The sequence below is a fragment of the Melanerpes formicivorus genome, unplaced genomic scaffold, assembly GCF_026170545.1.
Source record: "Melanerpes formicivorus ecotype bairdi unplaced genomic scaffold, bMelFor1.0.p_v2 SCAF_71, whole genome shotgun sequence".
NCBI lineage: Eukaryota > Metazoa > Chordata > Aves > Piciformes > Picidae > Melanerpes > Melanerpes formicivorus.
In genome coordinates, this window is record NW_027142423.1 from 2833538 (window position 1) to 2841056 (window position 7519).

Genomic DNA, 7519 nt, shown 5'->3' on the forward strand with positions numbered 1-7519 from the left:
GTTGGACTTGATGATCTCGAAGGTCTATTCCAACCTGGTTAATTCTGTGTTCTAATTCACCCCTCTGCCCTGCCACGTACATGACTTGCAGCAGAGTTGGTGCAAGCCATATTGGACCTCTGTGTTCTCCTCACACCTTGCCTCTTTCGTAGCTAAAGAAAACAAAATCTTTCTTCCCAAATGAGCAATTAGGAATTTTTTTGTCCAAAGAGGAGACAGAGAGAGGAACCTCCTCACCTATCCTGAAAGAACATGGACTCTCCTCTGGTCAATTTGAAAAATGATGGTGTAGCACTTTTTTTTTTCCAGTGTATGGCACTTGATGCTGACTATTTTCTTTAAGCAAAATTTCCTGTGAGTGCAGAAGTATCTCAGGTCTCATTTTATATTAGAAGAAGGTAGTTTTCTAAGTCATGCTTTAAAATTGTTGAAGAAAAGCTTGAAAGAAAAACTTCAAGGATCCAAACCAAAGAGGTGAGCAAGAAGAAACCCACAGGGCTATTATTATTAAGGTAAACAAACAAAGCAACCAACTAACCAACCTGACAAATAAAGACCATCTGGCCCAGTTTGTGATGGGGGCTGGCAGGGCTGTGTGTGTCTGTCTGTCATAATGACGTTGTCAATACTCCCTCTGTTCCTCCTCCTACCTCTTGCCTTCTAATTTTGTGAATAATATTTTTATAAATGCTTTTCCTTGGATGTGTTTGGTGTTGGTGAAGGGAGAGACCAGGAGAAATGTTATCAGTTGATCCTCTCAGGGCTTGGTTGTGTTTTTCCATACATGTTTCTTGCTTGCTGACCATGCCGCTGCCTCTCTGATTGCCTCTGATCTGGGTCAGTGAGTGTCAGCAGCTTGGGAGGGTGCCAGGTCCTCGTGAGGCTGATCTGCTCAGTCAGGACACTTTTACAAATATGCCTTACATTGATCTAATTGTCCTCTGCCCTGACAGGTCTGACAGCCTTCAGACCTCCCAGGATGTCCCCTCTCCTGCTTTTTGGCTTTCACTCTATCATTTTCCATACTGGGTCTCTCACTGCTAGAAGAGCTCAAAACTCAGCTGAAAATGGAGATACTGTGGCTTTATTTAGAGGCTCTGGTATTGTTATTTACTTTCCCCATGCTTCCTACTCTAATGGCCATGGCAGCTCATGTTTTATTTCAGACTGATGCTTGACAATTAATTTAAGAATACTGAACTCTTAATTTCAAACTTTGCCTGAAAATATACACAAGGATTATGTTAGGAGTTGCCAAAAGCAGTAGTACCATAGAGGGGAGGCTTGCTGCAGCTTCATGTCCCCAGCCCAGCCAGCAGCAAGGCTGAGCATGTGTTCCCAACAGGCACATATGTGCACACATATAGAGTAGACATCAGCATGCAAGGCCTAGAGGCAACACAAAGGAAAGCAAACAGAAATAGGCAAACGCAGGTGGTACAAATGACCTAATCCTGTCCCCTTTTCTGGACATACAGTGGTAGGAATATACAGATCCTCATATCTAAAGGTATCCTTGCAGCAGCTAGCTTCAGACTGATTTCTCATTCTTCCAAGTTGCTGGCACCCACACAAGTGAGGTTCCAAGGCCAGAGCCCCACTCCAGTTGTGTTCAGACACAGAGTCTAGATGAGGCACTTGGTGCCATGGTTTAGTTGATTACATGGTGTTGGATGATAGGTTGGACTTGATGATCTCAAGGGTCTTTTCCAACCTGATTAATTCTATTCTATTCTATTCTATTCTATTCTATTCTATTCTATTCTATTCTATTCTATTCTATTCTATTCTATTCTATTCCATTCCATTCCATTCCATTCCATTCCACTCAATTCCATGCCATGCCATGCCATGCCATTCTGTTCTATACTAGCAGCTTCACTGTAATAAAACAGCGATGTGTGAAAATCTGTTGTCTGAAACCTAATTGAAATGGTTTGCACTGATTGACAAGAGCTGTAGTCAACAACATTCAGTGTAGAAATAGGCAGGATATTTTCTCCTCCGTGTGCTTGCTAGATTAAAGAGCTCTTGAGGATCAGAAGACATGTCTCTGTCTAAGTAACAGAGGCATCTGTGAATGGTAGGGGTGTAATTTCCTACCCACCTCCAATTACACTCTCCTGTGATCCATCTGTCTGGGAAGCTATCGGGTATTGTGTTTTATAATTACTGCTTGTTAAAAATACCATCTTTGTTGAAAGTTTAAACAAAAAGGAAATCTCAGAAGACCCTCAAAAAGAAAAAAAAAAAGAAAAAAACAAGAATATGAAAGCAAAGCTACTTTTAGAGAAAACTTTTTAATAAGAAAGAGATTAAAAATGTGAACACTTTGCACAAGGACTTGAACTGAAAACAACCCCACGAACGGCTCGCGTGGAGCATTTCAGCGCTGAAAGAAATGTATGCACATGTGGGAATGTTTTCTGTCAAGGAAATGCATTTGAATGGTTACATGAAGATGTCCCATTATCACAGAATCACACAGAATCACCAAGGTGGGAAGAGACCTCAAAGATCATCAAGTCCAACCTGTCATTATGACTGTAGGATTGCATCAAGGGGTGTCCTTTGCCTCTTCAGGTGCAATACAGAGCTCTAAGCTTGGTCTTCAAGGTAGTATTTGCTAATGGGATCTGGATCTCCTTAATTAAGTTTGATTTTTCCCACAGAGATGTATTTATCCAGGAAGAGAAGGTGCCTCACAAACACTGTTTTCACTTTGGCTAAGTGAGAAAAGACACTGCTAGCCCCCTTCTACCCTACATACCTGGATTTTCTTCCCACAGAAAAAGGCTGTGACTGGCTTACATGTCTGGATTTAGGACCTGGAGGATCCTCCTCAGCCCCTGTTGTGAATGTAGCCAGGACTCCCACTCTGGAGATCTCTGAAGACACTACACTTCCATAATGAATTATGCCAGTTTTGGTTGGGGTAGAGTTAATTTCCTACAGAGTATCTGTTCTGGGGCTATGTTTTGGATTTGTGCTGGAGACAGTGTTGATAACACTGGGAGGTTTTAGTCACTGCTAAGCAGTGCTTACACAGACTCGAGGCTTTTCTGCTTCTCACATCACCCCACCAGTGAGTAGGCTGAGGGTGCATAATAAGTTGGGAGGAGACACAGCTGTGAGAACTGGCCCCAGTGGACCAAAGAGATATTCCATACCATAGGACATCATGTGCAGCATACAAAGCTGGGGGAAGAAGGAAGAGTGTGTGTGTGTGTGTTAGTGTTAGGAGTGGTGATGTTTGTCTTCCCAAGTAAGTGTTATGCATGATGGAGCCCTGCCTGCTCTCCTGGAGATGTCTGAACAGCTGCCTGCCAATGAGAAATGATGAATGAATTTCTTGTTTTACTTTGCTTGTGCACGTGGGTTTTGCTTTATTTATTAAACTGTCTTTATCTCATTCTACAACTTTGCTCACTTTTACTGTTCCAGTTCTCTCCCCCATTCCACCTGGGGGAAGTGAGTAAGCAGCTGTGGGGTGCTTAATTACTGGCCAGGGTTTAACTATAACATGAATATATAAGGCATTAGGAGAATCATTACACTAAGCATTAGAGGACCTTCAATTGAGTGGATTTGATCCCACCTAGACCAATATTCACCTCAGTGCCACCATAAAGTATTTAAGCAAGAAAGAGCATTATTAGGTAGCAAGGACTGAAAACTCCAGTATAATTCACTAATCCCAGTGGCACAACTCAGTATGTATGCTGATTTAACAACAGAATTTGACCTCTATTTATTGATGAAAGGGTGGCATTTTTATACATATCCCATTTGTTTGGTCTTTGGTATGGTAATTTTCTTCTATGAAAAACTAGATGTCCCCAGCCCAGCTGTACCATGTGCTTCAGAAAACCAATTCAGTTGATACTATCTGCTCTTTCCAGCTAATTTCTCATTGCTTCCTGTTTCCTTTCCTTGGTTCCTGGCCACCTATATTAGGAATCAGTCATCTGGATTTGTGGATTTAAAATATTTGCTTGTGTGCTGCCTGTTACAGGCACTGGGCCATCTATACCAGTAACAGCCTGAGAGGCAACCTAAATCAAGCTGAACTTGCCACTTCCTACAGGGCAATGATGCTATGGGGGAAAGCAATTTCGCTCCTCATGTCCAGATATATACAGATAGATTGGAAGATGCTGGGCTGGCCTACACTGCAGTGATACAGGGCCTTGGATTTATGCATCCAAAACTGGGAGACAAGAAGGTGAAATGACCAGCTGTGGTTCATGGACATGGGTTGATGTTTTGGACCTTAGGCCACACACCCTGATGTCACATAGCTTCAGCATGGCACCTTCAAGGAAGCCATACCAACGTCTGTGGGCTGACAATGTAGCTTAACCATTGTGTGGCTATTTCTTCCTCTGAAAACAGTCAACAAGAGAGGAAGAAAGATTTTCAGACCAGAAATCAAATTGACCAGTCAGCATTAGAAAGGATAACCTTAAGCCTGCATAGGCAGGGAAAGAGTTAAACCCCAGAATTCCACTCTGGACATCCAGGAGAATCATGACTTTTACTGTATCACTCTGCCCATCAAGTATAGTAACAAACTGGGTGGATGAAGATCTCTCTCTGTGTTTGTAGACACCGAAAATTATGGTATTTGCACAGCAATAAACTGCTGTGGGAATGAAAACAGCTCTCAGATGTTTACTGCTGGCAAACAGGGGGATCCTGAAAAAAGGGATCACGGAAGGATTTGTGTTTTGTGGTGGAGACACTGACAGTAAAACATATTTTTAAAAAAGCCACTATTCTTAGCTGATAGCATGGGCAGGCTCTGGTTCTTCATGATGGCTTCACCTGGCTGGAGTGTATTTCACGTGCCCTGCAGAGGCAGTAAGCTTTCTTTGCAGAATAAGAGTGTGACAACTTCACTCTCATCCTCTACACTGGAGGCTTGTTGAAAAGAAGAAGTGGTGGTGCATCTGGAAAGAGACTGGCTCAATTATCCAGGTGCCAAAGAACTGGGGATGTGAGAGGAGGTAAAAGTACAGTTTGTGAGTTACTCTAGCTAGCATCTCAAATCACTTCTCCCACAGAGTTATGACAGGGTAACCAGAAGAGTACTCTACTTTTAGTCACAATTCAGGTGTTGCCCCTGGGGATCTCTGCAGTGAATGGCCTCTAATTCCTAAGGAAAGTCTATAATTAAATTACTCCTTAACCTCTCCTGTATGTACCTTGAGTCCCTGGGGCACCTCCAGAGGTGAGTGCCTGTCTGTAAAACTCCTGGGATTTCCTCCACGGGGCCACACGCATGTGTTTCTTCCAGGGCCATATGTGGTTTTGCAGGTAACGAGTGATCTGAGCTGAGGCTGCCAGGAAGATGGGATAAGAGGGTTGGACAGGCTGCCCTGTGAGGACACTAAGCACAGTGTGGCACACAGCTGCCAAATCTTTCTAGTGGTCAGAGTGCCCGAGGAGGGGATGTAAGATCTCCCTGTGGCAGTGGCTGGAAGTAGAGGGGGAATTTCTGTGTCCAGAAGGGAGCCAGCTTTGCATAAGGAAATAATCTCGTATGACAGCCTGATGAATTTGTGTGCATGTATATCCCTCCTCGCTGCTGGAGGCAGTCCAAGCTACGTGTCTGTGTGCCATAGGCCCTCCACAGCTCAGAGCAAACAGAGAATCCCTTTCAGCCTATGTGGTGGGGAGCTGTCCTTCTGGCACATGGCATCCCTGGGTCATGGGTTATTTCCCAAGCTGGGCATTTGGACTTGACAATGCTCAGGAAAAAACCTTTGACATTTGCTCTTTTATACCAGTGAAAGCTCTGGAAAAGGCATGGTTGATTTTGTGCTGTCACGCTTAATTTAGCAATGGTAGAGCTTTTTATTTGAGAAAGCTTTCTTTTTCTGGTGTAGCTCAGAGAACCTGCCCCTGCTGCAAAGCCCTCTCTATGCAGGTAAGACCTGATGTGAGTTGGTGCTCACCACTGTTGCCTGGAGGAGGGAGACAGGCTCTTCTCGGTAGTGCCCAATGCCAGCACAAGGGGCAATGGGTGGAAGTTGAGGCATAGGAAGTTTCATGTATATGTAAGGAAATTTTTTTGCCCTGTGAGGGTGACAGAACACTGGAACAGGCTGCTCAGGGGGGTTGTGGAGTCTTCCTCTCTGGAGATATTCAAAACTTGCCTGGATGCGTTCCTGTGTAATCTGGTGTAGGCGATCCTGCTCTGGCAGGGGGTTTGGACTGGATGAGCTTTTGAGGCCCCTTCCAGACTCTGAAATTCTGTGATTCTGTGAGGGGCCCAGCAGAAAAAAAAAAAGAGAAGCAAGTCATGGAGCATGCAGGTGATGGTGCTGGCAGCCACTCACAGCATGAGTGAGGCTGTCTGCCCCAAGCAGGTGGTGCGAGAGGAGCTGCTCCCCACCAGCAGAGCTGATGGGGGGCGGTAGGGTGGACTGAGCGATCTCTGTTTCCCCATGCCACGGCCACCCCGGCCTCCCTCTTTTCCAGTGGTTACGTCAGAGCCTGTGCACTTTGCCAGTAAGTTTGATAGGACTGACTAAAAGCACCATTTTCCTGGTAAAACAAACACAGACTCCTTTTTAAAAACACCTTTTGATACTTTATGAGCGGGGCTGGTGTATGTAACCTATCAAGCCCAACATATGGCTTATTATGACATTTAGCTGATTAAAATAGTCTAGACATAAACTTGAGATTTCAGAAATGTTTAAGCTAAGTCCGAAATACATTTTAATGTACAGTAGATGTATGCTGCAATTTGGGCCACCTGTGTCCCTCCAGGAATTATGGAGCAGGAAGTACTTTTGACTCAAGAAGTGTGTCTGAAAATTGAGGCTGTAAATTAACAACAGCTTGTCTATTAGATTATTTCACCCATAAAGGAGTCTGTATATTTCTAAATGCCTCGTGATTCTCAATACCTTGCTGTTGTGACTTTTATTAAAGAAGGAGATTGCCAATAGTCTGGGCTTCTGGGCTGAGGCACATTTTTAGAAAATCATAGAATAAATAGCAGCAGCCAGCCAGACGGTGGTGAGGCATACTTGTGGCCACAAGAGGAGGAAACCCCAGCTTGGCCTGTTAGTGGGCACGGTGGCGCTGGCGTCCCTTGGCACCCAGAATGCCGTCCACCTGGCTGCAGATGACGGGTCTCCTGCTCTTGGGCCATTTCAAAGCTGAAGGCAGCACATTGTGTGCACGCTGCCCTTAGCTGGTCCTGCAAAAGGTCACATAATTCACCTCTTTGTCAGCTTCCCGGTTGTGCTGCACGGCTTCACGTCATCATCTGGCTTGCCTGCCTCTCTTCTCTGTTTTTCCTGCCTTCCAAGAGTTTGGTCTATTTGCAGTTGTTCTTCTGTCTCTGGAAAGGACAGAATGAGAAAATAAGGGAAAAAAGAAAAAGAAGACTCCTTTCACATGATCTATCCCCAGCTTCTCTAGAGTGGTGCTCAAAGAGGGGAGCAATGAATTCTGAAGGCTGCAGAGAGAGAGATATCTCTTCAGAATCCTAGCAAGGCGC